Source organism: Limulus polyphemus, unplaced genomic scaffold (assembly GCF_000517525.1).
Source record: "Limulus polyphemus unplaced genomic scaffold, Limulus_polyphemus-2.1.2 Scaffold3654, whole genome shotgun sequence".
Classification (NCBI taxonomy): domain Eukaryota; kingdom Metazoa; phylum Arthropoda; class Merostomata; order Xiphosura; family Limulidae; genus Limulus; species Limulus polyphemus.
In genome coordinates, this window is record NW_013669264.1 from 75,187 (window position 1) to 91,460 (window position 16,274).

The following is a 16,274-nucleotide window of genomic DNA, read 5'->3' on the forward strand; positions in this document are numbered from 1 at the left end:
CCATTGTCTCTAACTAATCCAGTTGCCAGTATATTTCGTTCTGAAAAATAAATAACAAAAATGTTAACTAAACGATTTGCGATAAGTTTTACATTAAGCATTGTGCTTTGAGAGGTATAACAATGCAATTTCAATAAAATAGCGATAAGGATGACGTGGCTACTGCGTCTTGTTCTGTATATTTATCTTAATAGTGGATAGTTAGCTATATATCTTGTTGAGGAATAGGTCCTTACGTGTGGCCTAGATACCAAGACAAAGTTTTATTAATAAAAGATCACTGTACACTTTTTGTACTTAACCTAAATCTATCAACATTGGCGTCATCTGTTGATTATAATGGGTTTGGTTTGAATTCCATGCAAAACTAAACGAGGGCTATGTGTACTAGCCGTCCCTAATTTAGGCAGTGAAAGACTAGAGGGAAAACAGCTAGTCAACACCACCCACCACCAACTCTTGTCTACACTTTTACCAACGAATAGTGAGATTGACTGTGACATTAAAACATCCCCACGGCTGAAAAGGCGAATATATTTAGTGAAGAGGATTCGAACCCGCGACCCTCAGGTTGCGAATCGAGCGCCCTAACCACCAGGCTTCTATAATGGGTGCTTAAATATTCAGTTATTTGAGTTATGTTATCGTTCGGTTTTTTTATGGGTAGAGAGAAGGGTAGGAGTTTCTTCTCTCACAAATTTAATACCAGCAACATTAGGACTTGCGTCTCAATAACGATAAATATTGATTCTAAATATGTATTTATGGTTTAAATGAAGAAAATAACGAATATCTAAAATATCTGTAAAACAGAAAGAAAAAAAGAATGAAAAGTTTCGAAACGTGGATCATTGTTGTTGATATTAGTCGTTGTATGTTCGAGAGATAGCGCTGAATAGCCTAATAGGCAGACAACTACGACAAAGCCATCAATTCTAATTTTTAGAAATAAACTTGATAATATATTTGAACCAAATGTAACTCTAAACGGACTTCTATTTAACTGCATCAGTCTATTCGCATTATTTTCTAATGCAATATATACCTCTTGTTTTACATGTATTAATCGAATGTTTTACAACAGGAGAGGTTTGTTGCTATATTTTTGATTCTCAATATCGATAACAAAGTTAATCCCTAACCTTATGAAAAAAAATTTAAAACTAAAGTTAAATAAGACAAAATTATATAATTTTTAATAGTGTGTATAATAAATAATAAAAATAAATATTGTTAAATGGGGAAAAAAGGGATATCACAGTTTGTTCTTTGTTTTTAAATTAGGTAGCTGTCATTATTTATTTGAACCTTCAATAAAGAACTAAAATTTGGTACAAGAAATAGTGCTCAAATTCTCAGAATGGTTATTAAAACAAGTCTTTTACCGTATGATAAAAATTTGCTTAATATAGGAAATAAGAGATGGCAGCACTTGCGTATTTTTTGTTTGTTTTACTTATATGAAATGGACAAGTTTGATAAGAATACTTTATTTTCATAGTAACATAAAAGATACATGTAAACCTTCATTGCAATCGCTCTGATCTTCTTATCACTTCAATTAATTTTTCAATAGTATGTCAAATTAAAAATCAAATTTATATTTATATAACAAATACGCAATTGGTCCTAGAATAGAAGAAACATAGTGTTAAATATTTCAGCATTTGGGTCCATCCTCTCACACACTTTGGTATTTAATATCATCTTGAATATGACTAGTCACAATTTTATTTCTAGAATATACCAACTTCAAACTTTAATAACTTAGTTTTGATGTACCGAAAGCTAAATGTGAGAAATACATCAGAAACAGCCACGTGACGATAGTGTAGGTACAAGTTCGACACAAATGTGCCTTACAATAAACGAAATATTAAAACAAACAGTTCCACAATTTACAGAATATAAAGACAGTTATCAAACTAAGCCTAGTACCATTATAAAATATACCCTCGCTGACAAGATAAACGCCACCAAAAGTGTTTCTGTTCTGTTTTGTTTTTGCAGAACGATTATGCGCAAATAGAGCAAAGAATGAAAAAAGGCATATCGCGTTCGATAGATATTTTGATTATTCTCTCCTCTTAAATAATAAATTAACAGTGGTGTTTCTTCCAGTCTCAATATCTCAGTTTCTCTACTAACATTTTGTGTTTTTAATATGACAAACTGTTGTTTTCATATTAAAGTTGAGTCTGTAAGTATCAAAATCAACACTAATGAAATTCACACTGTGAACCGTCAGATTTGTAGAAGGGATTTTTTTTACACAATGTTGTTATGAAAGGTAATAAACGCTAACCCTAATCAGTCTAGAACATCAAACGAATACCAGTTTTAAGAAATTTAAAACATCAACGTTAACTTGGACTCGTGATCTCGGAAATTTCCACCGCTGTCAGAGGTAAACAATGAGGATACCATCTGGAATTTCATTTGAATGTTAGCTGCGTAAGCAACTTGAAAATGTTAGTATAAACTTGAGCATTTTAATTCAAATATTAACACAATCAAGGCTAAGAAATTGAGGTTATAAAGAATGATGCCACTAAGGCTAAACATTTGGTTACTATTTTTGCTGCTGTTGTTGAAAAAGATAAAAGTGAACATTTTACTATTTTGGTTGAATATCTGAATCAATCATTACAATTTCTAAAACCCACTTGTCGAAGGAGCGTCTTTAGTAGAACACTCTTCTTATGAAAATAAAAACAACTTGAACTTTACACTCTGTACATCCAAATATTACCTTAGACTAGGTTTAGCACATCTAAACATTACCTTATTCTTGGCTTAGTACATTAAACATTACCTTTGTCTCGGTTTAGCACATCCAAACATTACCTTATTCTCGGTTTAGCACATCTAAACATTACCTTAGCCTCGGTTTAGTACATCCAAACATTACCTTTGTCTCGGTTTAGCACATCCAAACATTACCTTTGTCTCGGTTTAGCGCATCCAAACATTACCTTTGTCTCGGTTTAGCACATCCAAACATTACCTTAGTCTCGGTTTAGCACATCCAAACATTACCTTTGTCTCGGTTTAGCACATCTAAACATTACCTTAGTCTCGGTTTATTACATCTAAACATTACCTTAGTCTCGGTTTATTACATCTAAACATTACCTTAGTCTCGGTTTATTACATCTAAACATTACCTTTGTCTCGGTTTAGCACATCTAAACATTACCTTAGTCTCGGTTTAGCACATCCAAACAATACCTTTGTCTCGGTTTAGCACATCCAAACATTACCTTTGTCTCGGTTTAGCACATCCAAACAATACCTTTGTCTCGGTTTAGTACATCTAAACATTACCTTTGTCTCGGTTTAACACATCCAAACAATACCTTTGTCTCGGTTTAGCACATCCAAACAATACCTTAGTCTCGGTTTAGTACATCCAAACAATACCTTTGTCTCGGTTTAGCACATCTAAACATTACCTTAGTCTCGGTTTAGCACATCCAAACAATACCTTAGTCTCGGTTTAGCACATCTAAACATTACCTTAGTATCGGTTTAGTACATCTAAACATTACCTTAGTCTCGGTTTAGTACATCTGAACATTACCTTTGTCTCGGTTTAGTATATCGAAGATTACTTCGGTTTAGTCAATCCAAATAAGATGCAATACAATCAGCAATCTGACGGCTGTGTTTGACTGACGTTTTATCAATACAGTGAAGAGAACTATAAACCGATAGACTATCAAGTGTACACGTTTTTTTCAATCAAAAATTAAATATGAATGTATTTTTTTGGCCACGGTAGAGTTGCGACGTATCTCTGCTTGAACTTGATTACATTATAAAATACGAATGTACTTCTTGATCACCGTAAACATGTGAAGTATAGAGGCACCCTTGAAGTTGACTACAGTATAAAATATGAATGTACTTCTTGACCACCGTAAAATTGTGAAGTATAGAAGGAATGCTTGAACTTGAATACGTTTAACTGAAAAAAACTGAAACTAATAACGTGTTTGTTTTACCTGTTAAAATATTTTTTACATAATTAATATTACAAAATTACGCTCTCTAAGCCTTCAGTTTTTTGCACTTCTAATGAATATAATTCTATATTTTTTAATGAAATTAGGGAAGTTTGAAACTTGTGAAAGAAATTCAGCAGAACTTTACACAATACATGTATATACATATATACACATTTAACAACCAGTATCTATTAACTACCGAAATACAAGAAAACGTTTAAAATACTAAAACAACCACTGCACTGACGAAAGAGTGAGATAGTGGAGTATTTTATGACTGGGTAACTTTATGGATATACGATTTTGGAACAACAAACGCTCTATTACATTGTGAAAGATATTATCAACTTGTTAACGTAAGCAATTCGTACCAGTTTGTGATATGGTCCAATGTCTTTCTAACAGGAAAATGGACAACTAATTGAGGAGACGCTTGACGCTCATGACTCAAAATAACATTTTAGACAGATACCGATCTCTTCTGTTAATCGAACACGGACTACTGTGATTCACCTATTGAAGGGCATTTCAAACTAACAGTCTAATATTCTGTCATAATGTAAGTTTTGTTTGTTGTTAGCACAAAACTACACAATGACCTATCGTGCTATGTTCACTGCCACATGCGAGTAACAAAACACGATTTTTAATACGTTACGCCCTCAGATTCACCACTGAACCACCGGGGGGCGGGCGATAATATAGTTTCTTTGTTCTTCTTTATCGTTCCAATAACAAAAGAAGGCAATGACGTTGCTGCTAACAACATATCAGCTTTGCTTTCTCGGGTAATGAAAATCAGAAAGACATTACGTTTCTTCCTCAACATGTTGTTTTCAGGAGCTAGGGGAGCATGTTCTCACGTGTAGCTCTCAAGATGTACTTCTTTAACGTACATTCTACGACAGGCGGAATGAAACCGGAAGTTAGCAGTGCATGGAACAAACAAGGCACAGACAAACATACAGATTACTTCCGGTAATTACTACGTCATCATTTTGATGGTTAGTGTTATTAGATTATGATTTGTAGGTAACATTTAAACGTTCGATACTTTTCCCTCTTGAGCAGCTATATACGAAGCAACGAGAGGAGGAGATGGCGCAACCGATTTCGAATATTGTGCCACCGGCTTGTTTTGCAGATAAGCCGGAAAACACTCTCTCCCGGAGCTGAGGGCAGTTTTAGAGCTGAGGCCTATTCTGAGTTGCGGCTGCACACTATGTTGGCCTGGTACATTTGCGAGGTTGCTGCTTAAGTTAGTGGAGCCTGTATTGTTGCTAGGGCCTGTGCTACTGTGTTGACTACCGTTGTGGGTGCTGGCCGAATGCGCTACGCTGAGAGTCCGAGCGTGCATCGCCTGCCACGAACACAGTCGAGCGTGAGCTCACGGAAGGATGGTCTCCGGCTAGGAATCTCGTGCCAACATTCTACCATCATGGCGTACATGTGTGGTGGACACATCTCTGGACAGGGTAGAAGATGTCTTGAGCGAATCATGTCGATTACCTCTTGGTTATTGTAACCATAGTAGGGTTGAAGACCAAAGCTGAACACTTCCCACATCACAACCCCAAAGGACCACACATCACTTTCAGTGGAAAATTTCCCATAAAGGATGGATTCCGGGGGCATCCATCGGACTGGAAGCAAAGACTTTGACTGAACTCGGTAATAATCTGAAGAATAGATGTCTCGTGAAAGACCAAAATCTGAAATCTTCACTGTAAGACCCTCATCGACGAGACAGTTACGAGTTGCCAGATCACGGTGAACGTAATGATGTCCAGACAGATACTCCATCCCACCTGCTACCTGACGGGAAATGTGAAGTAAATCAGGAAGTTCCAAAATGTGTTGGGTGTTTTCTTCTCCACATACAGAAAGGTCAATGCGAGGAGAACGTGAGATTAAATACTCGTGAAGATCGCCTCTCGTCATGTACTCAAACAACATAGATAGTGGTTCTTCTTGGAAACAGACTCCTAGTAGACACACGATGTTTGGATGATGAAGTCCTGACATCATTTCCGCTTCTCGCCGGAAGTCTTGTTGCATTTTGAAATTAGCATTTTCTTTGAGCGACTTGATAGCTACGAGAGTTACTGATCCTGGTCCGTGTATGCCTATTAGCTCACCTCTGTAAACTTTTCCAAAGGCTCCTTCTCCTAATTGATGAAGAAAACGAATAGAGGAATGTGGAAACTCCGGAGCTCTCAGCTTAGGCTTAGGCAACAGAGCGTTCATCTCCACTCTTTGGCTATTGTCTTGTTGGCTCAAGGGGCGATTCCCTATCGTCACCTTTGGGGGTTTGTTGGGAGCCTGGGGTGGCTTGGAACGTCGTTTCATACACCAAATGCCAACAGACAAACCAAGTAATACAACCACAGCTATTGTAGGTAACAAGATATATAGCCACATGTAGTCAACTGTAAAAAAATAAATTTCAAAATTGAAATCACAAATGAAAGGAATAAAGGAAATAAGAAAATGCAACAATAGTTTGTAGTTTAATGTGAAGTGGCGTAAGTAACATATTAAATATTATGTTTGGCTTAAAATATTTGAAGTGTGTTCTAAAATATAATTGTTTTTAATTCTGCTGCTGATAAGACTGATTAATAAATTTTTAAAGCATGTGTCCCAAGGATAAACGGGGCAAATGGATATATAATCTTAAGATATTAAACAATCTGATCTACAAAAGATATTCAGTAAGTTTACACAAGGTCCAGGGGTATCACAAAATGACGCTCCTTTAAACCACACACAGTTTTAATCCCCTTTCGTCTGTTAGATGTTCATTCTCGATGTTGTCACACATTTTTAACCAAATGTTCACCAGAACTACTTTATTGTTCTTTTTATAGTAATGACATAACTTTAATATTTTTCTATACAAATATTTTTGTAGTTTTTATCAAAAACGTTTTCCTTCTAGACTGTGTATTACCTAGTTTTCAAAAGGAGGTAGATCAATTCTATCTATACAAAAAAAAAACGTTAATTATACAAATACAAGCATGCATATTTAGCTTATGACAGTAATATATTACAGCTAATAATACAGAGAAAAGTGGTATTTCCGGAGAATAGTCGAACACTGTGATAATCTGGACACAAAACAATAAATCAGATTAATACCGATTGGTGGTTGCTCCAAACAACAAAGGTTCATTTGGAAAAAAAAACAGCTCATTAAGTCTTTTAAACGAGGAGGAAAATGCTTTATTCTTTTAATGGTTAAGTTATCGCTTAATGTGTTACTGTTCTCATACATCAACCACCAAGACACTGGTACTAGAGGTAATAACTTATCCCCAAAACACCATTATCCTACCAAGAGTCTGCACTAACCGTCAATACTATGGTAGAAGTCATGTCTAGCTATCAATAATAGAATAAAGATCAATACAGCTTGTCACGTCAGGTTAGTAATCAAACCGAATTCAGCTCCTTGTGTTGAACAAAATAGAGAATAACGCTGCCTGAATGATTATAGATAGTTCACGTTGACACCGAAAGGTGACACTACGATCGTCAATGGTAAACTCATGGATCTTTACTTGGAGCTTTTGTAAGCAATAAAAAAATTAGTTTAATTATTGAAATTTTCGAATGAAAGCTATATCTGTTCATCACTTTAAAAAAATGTATTAATTTTGTATACTATTTGAGACTAGTGTTAGTTATATTTTATATTAAGTAATGCTCAGCTTTTACAAAACAAGATATAAACCTAATATGACGACCAGGAAGAAGTTTTACAAAACTATTTTTTAAAAAAAGTTACAATATATGAGTACAAATTTTTGGAAAACTTGTATCAGTCAAACTTGTTATGTCTCTAATATTTCAATCATGTACTTATTGCCATTGAAAACTGTCTAAAGTCCAAATCTTGATCAACTGTATTTTCTCTGGTTATATTTCTCTTCTGAAACTTCTACCTGCTAATTCCATTTAAAACTACTTTTTTTCTTTTGCCAACTTTGGGGTAATTCAATAGAGATTAGGTTAATTGGATAACAAAGTCTAAAACACCACATTTATCATGATAAAAAACACTTCACTATTAAATAAAATGTCAGTCTGCATTCTTGTTCCATTAAGTATTTTGTACTTAATTACTTTACGCTTGGATTTTTTTCCCGTAACACCCGAGTTTTATTTACTACTCTACTTCACCCATTTTACTTGTTATAATAAACATAAAGTATTACGTCGCCGTATGGGTAACTGATGTGTTCCAACCGTGTAAACATCAGTACATAAACTGGTAAGGCACGTTACTATGGAACGTATGATGATCTGAAAATCAAGCTGATTGAATAAGGAGAAACGCGAGAAGAAATGTGAAAACATAACGTAATAAGTTCAGTTTTATCGAACGTGTTGAAATGAAACTAACGTTATTGATTACCTGAAAATTAATAAATAAGATTTTTTTTGGGGGGGGTTCAAAATTGACAGGCAAAATACTGATTTTATTATTAAAGATAAAATGTCCTAGCAAAAAGCTTACTTCCCCTACAATACACCTAAACATAAAAAGAAGTTGTAAATGGGTATTGTAGATTCAAACAGTTGGACGTTTTAGAGAGATCATGTTAACATTTTCGTTAGAACACATATCAGAAAAATGTGTTGTTAGGACTTTCCAATTAATGTTCACCACAGCTCCGTGAACAATTTTTTCCAGTCAAAACTATGTGTTTAGGTATGTTTATTAATTGCGTCATGAAGATGAGATAATAGTGAAGTACAGACCACAACTATAATTAATTTTGAATAAAAAAACGTTACGATACCAAACGCATCCTGCCAGCTGATGAAGCTGCTTTCCCACGTCGCATAAAACTAGAGAAATTAAGTTTTCCTGCAGTCTTAGGCGTTAGTTCCTAATTAAGCCTACAGGAAGAGACATTCTAGTTCAGGTCTCACCTGCTATAACTTTGCAGTTATGAATAGATTAACTATGAGATCAACGAAGGAACAACTTGACTTTCTGTGCCGTTTCAAATTTGGAGGTAATGTTTTCCGATCCCTGATTTACTGACATTCTTGATAAGCTAACCTAGCCATCTCTAATGGTTCTATGCAGGATTATGAAGATGCTCAAGAATTCGAACTGTACAACTAATTAATTGGAGGTCCAAATGAATTGTTCAGAATGTTCCTAATTAGTTAGACATTGACAAATCCCTTGACTACATTGCAGAGTCTTAAAGTTGTGTATTTCTACCTACTCTACAAAGTACATTATCAACGCATATCAGTCCTTTCGTTTAATTTATCTATCTATATATATATACACATATATATATATATGTGTGTGCGTGTGTAAATTCATTTTAGTAAGTCGCTTAAGAAATGTAATTTAATAAGAAAACAAAGGAGACGAAACTGCATATAATTGGGATAACATTGGCTGACAAGCGTTTGTGTCATTAGTGTTAACTTAACGTACCGATCTTGTACTATTTTCAACAGAAGGTAGCTAATGATTTCTCTACTTTAACGGCATTTTGTTTGCTTTATTTTTCAACACAATGCAGTAAGAATATAACAAATAATCTCTTAAATGTTAAGTTGGTATCGTTAAAAGGATGTATAAGCCTAGTGCAGATTTACAATAAATGTCTAAGAAAATAAAATCTGGATAGAAATTTCGTTGGAGGAACTTTTAAACACATGCCTGTAAATTAACTTTAAATTGAAATTATCCAAAATTTTCCCCAAAAAGAACGTTTAACATCAAGTACTTTGAAGATGTTTATGAAAATCTTTTGCAACCAGTTACCATAGTAACAAAAATTAACGATTTCCCGCTGAAGTTTAACAATATGTACATGTGAAGCTTCTAGGGACATACTGGAATATAAGAAAGAACTGAAATTACATTTTTTTTTCTTCAAAGTCTCTTAAGCTTAAACTAAATATTCTGATAATCGATTATACTGCTCATGACAGCGAAAACTACACTTACTTGACATAAATTAAGTTAAAAAAGAAAGTTTTAAGCATTTGCATTTCATTTAATATATCATAAATCTTATTCAAGAATTTACTACGTTTCCCAGAGATCTTCGTATTTGATTTTATTTCTATAACGGTGATCACATGCATCAAGAACTGCTCCTAGGGGCCATCATCTGAACTACCACATTTCGGTTTGTTAAGTAATATTACAGCAACAGTTTCTAGTGGCCAAGACTAGTAACTAATTATTCATACTCGAGATCTTCCAGAACGGTTACATAATGAAATTATAATGAACAAATGAAACTTACCACATTTCGGGATATCACAAAGCTCTCGATGGGTCTGAGAATCTGCCGTGAAGCACCAAGGTTGGCTTTCTGTACCACCGGGGTTACGACAGTAATTATGCCCACCGATCAGCTCTGGATATTCGGAAGTCTGGTAGAAAATTTGATGACTCCAGTATTGACATGTGAGCCCAGAAGCAGTGGAAGACACTGTTCCTCGGTAGTCCTCGCCTGCTCCAACGTAACAAGAGTGCTCTGGAACAAACATGTATATTTGTTGTAGTCACATAACACTAGCAGAAACATAATAGCTTTAGAGGTTCTTTTTAAGTAATGGATTAGGAATAGCTAGCTATAAGGTTTCAAATATAATGATTGAGAAGGAAACGTTTATTGTTTCTTTTATTAGTTGTAAGAGATTATCTTATTAGAATTAGATTATCTTATTAGAAGGAAGAAAGCTGTACCAGCTACAGCAAGAAATTCTTCATTACATCGATATTATATGTTCCATTACTAAACTAAATTCGAGACGACTAAATGGTTGAATCGATCAACGCCATTTTGAAAAATCTCCATCATTACTCACCTTCCAGTATCATACCGCATTTCTTGTGTGTGTAATTGGATACAGATAAAATACAGATAAGATTTTTAAAGACGGGTACTCATCTGAAGTATAATTATTCTCCCGTTGCAATATAAGTTCTAGGCTTTATGTTCATTTACTGCCGTGGAAATGTTAGTAAGAAATACAGGGTGCTTACGTTGATAACTAATCTATGGTGTATAAAGCCGATGATGTTAACAATGTCCATAAAATGATGATATTTTTTATCGCCATTAAATAATTTATATCAATTATTTTTAACGTATTCTTGCGCCCAGTTTTTTCATACTTGGTCAATTTTAACAAAGTTAATGTGATTATACAGGATTTTAATTAATTCGCTAGATTAACTAAAGACTTTATCATAATTTGATTTATCATTACTACTAAGTAAAGTCAAACTGTTTCAATTCACGTGTAAGAAGAAGAATTTCCTTGATATGCTACAGTTCAAGACGAATAGACTTTTCGTATCAAAGAATCTATTCTAATGAATGAATGAAAGCAGGTCTACGCATTAGAAATAAAAGGAATATTTCGTAACTCCTCAAAATACAATACTGTGTGCTAAAATCTCGGGCTTAGAATCGAAATTTTTTCAAGTAACTTTGCGAGTGCCCTTTATTCTGGATTACTTGATTTTATACTTACATAAAATCAGTCTTTTTGAGCATTTGGTTTGAAAACTTGAGTTCATTTCGAATCATTTTTATTTTGCAAAAGCATGCATAGAATATGATTACAAAAGCGATGATATCTGATTTCTTTTGTTGTTGAAAATAAAAAACGATCAGAGCTCTCCTGGTGGTTAGTTTGGTAATTTTGTATCATCTCGTAACATTAAAGTAACGTGTTTAATGTAAACATTCCAAATATTATTCAACTCCATAAATATATAAATAATTATTTTATTTTAAGAAATGAGTGTGTTTAGGTTGGGTGAAACATGTGTGATATAAACTTGTAGTGGTGCTTATAGTTAGCAACCTTTCTTTATATGCAGTGGTGAAAAAATTATTGCACCACCCAACTTTTCACACCTTTCTTCGGATTCATCGTCTGTTTTGAGGCCCTAATCCATGTAGGTGAAAATGTGTTTCATGGATGATGCAGTATTGTCCAACTATTCCATCAGTAGTTTTATAGGCTCTCAGAGTATTCCATCAGTAGTTTTTGGCTATATATACAGATTTTTACTGAGTCAGTTTAGAAGCCTATCTGCTACAACGTGCGTGTAATGCTACCATGTCCAAGAGTTCCGAGTTAACTCCACGAAAAAAGAAAAAAAAACAAGTCATCGTTCTTTGAGCAAAGAGAGACTTTCAACAAGGCAGATTGCTTGAAGAATTAAATGTAAGCTGTCTAACTGTGATCCGCTGGGTGCAGAGATATAGAAAGACTGGCTGTGCGGAGCGTCAGAAGGGAATTGGTAGAAACAATACTTCTACAGCAGCTGACGATCGTGTTCTGAAACGCATGAGCTCACAGGATTGTCAGCTGTCGTTCACAGATCTCACAAGAGCATGGCAGGGAACTTCAGGCATCACTGTCACCATGCGCACTGTTCGGTCTTGACTATATTCAGCCAGTCTCCCAGCAAAACGGCCAAGAAAGAAACCCTTCCTCACCAACAAGATGAGGCTCAACTGGACCAAAGAGCACACTGATTAGACTGAAGCAGTGTAGCGCAAGGTGATCTTCTCTGGCGAATTAAAGTTCAACCTACACGGGTCTGATTGGAAGCAGTATTTACAAGGTTGAGGTAGAGAAGTTTCATCCAACGTGTTTGAATGCAACTGTGAAGCATCTGTAGTGTCACGTGATATGAAGATGCATCTTTGGTCAGGAAGTGGTTAGCCTAAATTTTGTGAAAGGCAATGTCGACAAGTACATCGAGATCCTCGAGTCACGGTTAAGGCCAACAACTCGGGATCACTTCAGTAGAACTGACCAGTGCAAATTACAGGATGACTCTGTTCAATGCCACAGAACTAAAAAGGTTGGTCATATTCATGCACTCTACGCAGTAGACGTGAAACAGAGAGGAAATTTCACTCTACATGTATTGAAAAGACATTAGGTTTTATTTCATTGCTTCAGGTGAACGACTATTTTTGAAGGGAGAGGATCTAGACACTATGTTGACCAGGCAACAGCCCGGATCTCAACCCTATCGAAAACTGCTGGGAAGTAATGGGTAACAAAGTGGAAGAAAGGAAAGCGAGACGCACTTTGGAACTGCAAGAAGCACTAATTTGCGTGTGGCATCATAAACTCAACCCTGCTTTCATTCAGTGTTTCGTGATGTCAAGCAGTTACCAAGGCCAGAGGCACACAATCAAATATCAATCAAGAAACAGACTCTGTGACCATTTTGTGTCAATCAAATTAGCGGCGTTATCTTTAAATTAAGGTTTACTTAATACGTTTTGTCACGGTTGGTTTGTCAATAAAGATAGATCCACATGTGTGTTTGGATGATTGAAATATGAGTCATCTTAAACCACACATTGTCCATAATCGTAACTGTTTAATACTAGTTCTGACACTTCCACAAGGTACAATCATATATATATATATATGTGTGTGTGTGTGTGTGTGTATATTCATATGATAAATATATTTTGTAATAAAGCACAGATAACAATACTAGTGGACAGTGCTAAGAAGCGGTGTCATTTAGCACAATCGGTGTCAAAACCAATAAAAAATTACTAGTTGTCGAAACTTCACAACCAAGTCACAGAGTTCTATAAATTTATTCGGTTGCGCTTGAAAAATCCCTTTCACGTTACTCTGCTGAACCACACAATATTCCCCGACTACTGTTGACTCTTACGTTTCCTCCTGAATTTTATAAGGTTCTTCAAACACTGTTCACATGCATACAGATAGCCATACGCAAGGATACCTACATAAACCCAAGTTATGTTTCATTCTTTACTTGAACACTTCATTATGAATTTAACTAAAATAACAATATATGTTTCTATGTATTAAAGCATTTATTGACAAAAGCGCGCGTGTGTGTGTGTCCACTTATAACTGGCAACCCGCTGTACCGATTGCCACCAAACCTCTGTCCTTTGGGCTCCCGGGGAGTAACGTAGGGTCAGCATTCGGATCTGACCTCCCACTATGTCCCTATACGTTTCGATACCCGTGTTTGGCACAACACAAATAGTGCAGCTTTGTGCTTAACTACAAACAAAAAAAGTATATATTCATATTTAAACAGTCAAGAAAAATAAAATCAAAAGGAAGGACTGCGTTAAAAACAGTAAACCCAAACATGTGACAAATGACACTTTAACGAACAATCAAGCCCCAACAAAATTAAATGTACAGAAAATTAATATTTAAACAGTCAAGCGAATTAGAATCCAAAAGAAAGACTGCGTTAAAAACAACAAATCTAAACCTGTGGTAGTACCTTATTTATTTATTTTATTTTACTTTGGAGAGCAGTCACCTTCCCACAATTGTATGCAGGCAGTGAAGGGTGATATAGATGTGGGACGTTATGGACTTGAGTACCCACATCCCGCTCTCCTAGCTTGTACTTCTTTTGATGATTTTATTTGATTTTTATAAGTTTCTTCATGTGAGGTTGCCAAACGGAGTTTAAGACTGATATACGGTGTATCCGCAACGCAATGTGGATCCTACTTTCGCAGTCCCCTCCAAAAACCCAGGACACCTTTTATATTCCAAATTATAGCCTGTACCCTGGAATCCTTTTAATTTATGCAGCGTTTTTAATTTAATACATATATGCACACACACACAGGTACTTCCTTGATAGTTGTTGTTTGTTTGTTTTTGAATTTCGGGCAAAGCTACACGAGGGCTATCTGCGCTAGCCGTCCCTAATTTAGCAGTGTAAGACCAGAGGGAAGGCAGCTAGTCATCACCACTCACCGCCAACTCTTGGGCTACTCTTTTACCAACGAATAGTGGGATTGACCGTAACGCCCCCACGGCTGAAAGAGCGAGCATGTTTGGTGTGACGGGGATTCGAACCCGCGACCCTCAGATTGCGAGTCGAGCGCCCTAACCACCTGGCCATGCCGGGCCTGATAGTTGTAAATTATACTAACTAGAATGTATAACGAATTAATCCAAAGCCATCTCGATTATTTGTCCAAGTTCACAATTAATAATCCAAATTCATCAAGGGTTTTAAATGCACCAGATAATCTATTAATACATTATAAGCTGGTAATTTGTATAATATAATCATATTACTTTACTAATAAATAATAACAATACCAAATACCGTTTATCACTACCCAAGCAAATGAGTATGTGTAAATATTTTTATTGCCAATGTAGAATTAAAATGGACTTTAAAATACTTTGCATAAAATATGTATATGTATATTAGCAAAACTACTGACATGAGTGAACTTTGTGGTAGACAAGACACCTGTTAGTATTTAGTCCAAAAAACTTCGGTTTCGCTCTAACTAAGTAATCAATATCATAACATTTGTAAAGAAGTCGACTTCTCCCAGAAGGAGATAAAGTCGATAGTTTGATTGACTTTCTTCAGAAAGTGGTAAAGTTAATGATTTCATTGATCAAATTACTAACTTTACCACTTTTGGTTAGGTCAATGTTCAAAGATATTCAATAATTAAACACAAACGGAGAAACTTACGGGGATCCACTTGCACTGAGTCAGGGACGCCCAAACGTACACAGTTTTGACTCTCTTCTGATCCAACACGTGAAAGATCCTCACATACAGGTAAAATGTTTTGTTTACCAATCACAGGGTGGCGCTTCGCAATAGAATACTCTAGGCTACACATTTTGTATTCCAGCATCTCACATTCATCGCGACATAGCTTCCGCGGTTTTGGGATGGGAGAACTTTCATCACAAAGAGGAAAGGCAAAGTAGCAAAAAGAGGGGATGGCAAAATGTTGACATTGGGCAGAAACATCTTGTGAAGTGGCGATGACTGTAAAAGCTGCAGCTAGTTTCTCTTCCAAAAATCCTTGGCTCCTCAGAGACTTCAAGTAAACGGTTTTATTTGCAATATATTCAGAACAAGTTGCTCCTCGATATACCTGACACTCTCCAAAACCCGAAACATCATCGTCTCCTTCAGTTAAGTCAGGAAAACTAGAAAAAACAAATATGCAAAATTGAACTTTATGTACTCGTTGAAAACTACTAACATACATTATCAGATACTTAACAAATACACCAAATATTAAGTAAGTTTACACCTATAGCATTGTAATACCTTGGTAAAACTTATTTCTCCTCTTCAGTAGTGTCTGGTTATTTGGTTTCCAGAGAAGATCATTATTACATGTAAAACTCTTAGCTCCCAGTTCATTGTTACCCAAGTGAGATTTACATTACGAC

General features: G+C 35.5%; 1 pseudogene; it reads right to left on the reverse strand.

The window, feature by feature from the left end:
- Positions 1–2,585: 2,585 nt before the first annotated feature.
- On the reverse strand, positions 2,586–16,025 carry LOC106469781 (annotated as a pseudogene).
- Positions 16,026–16,274: the final 249 nt, after the last annotated feature.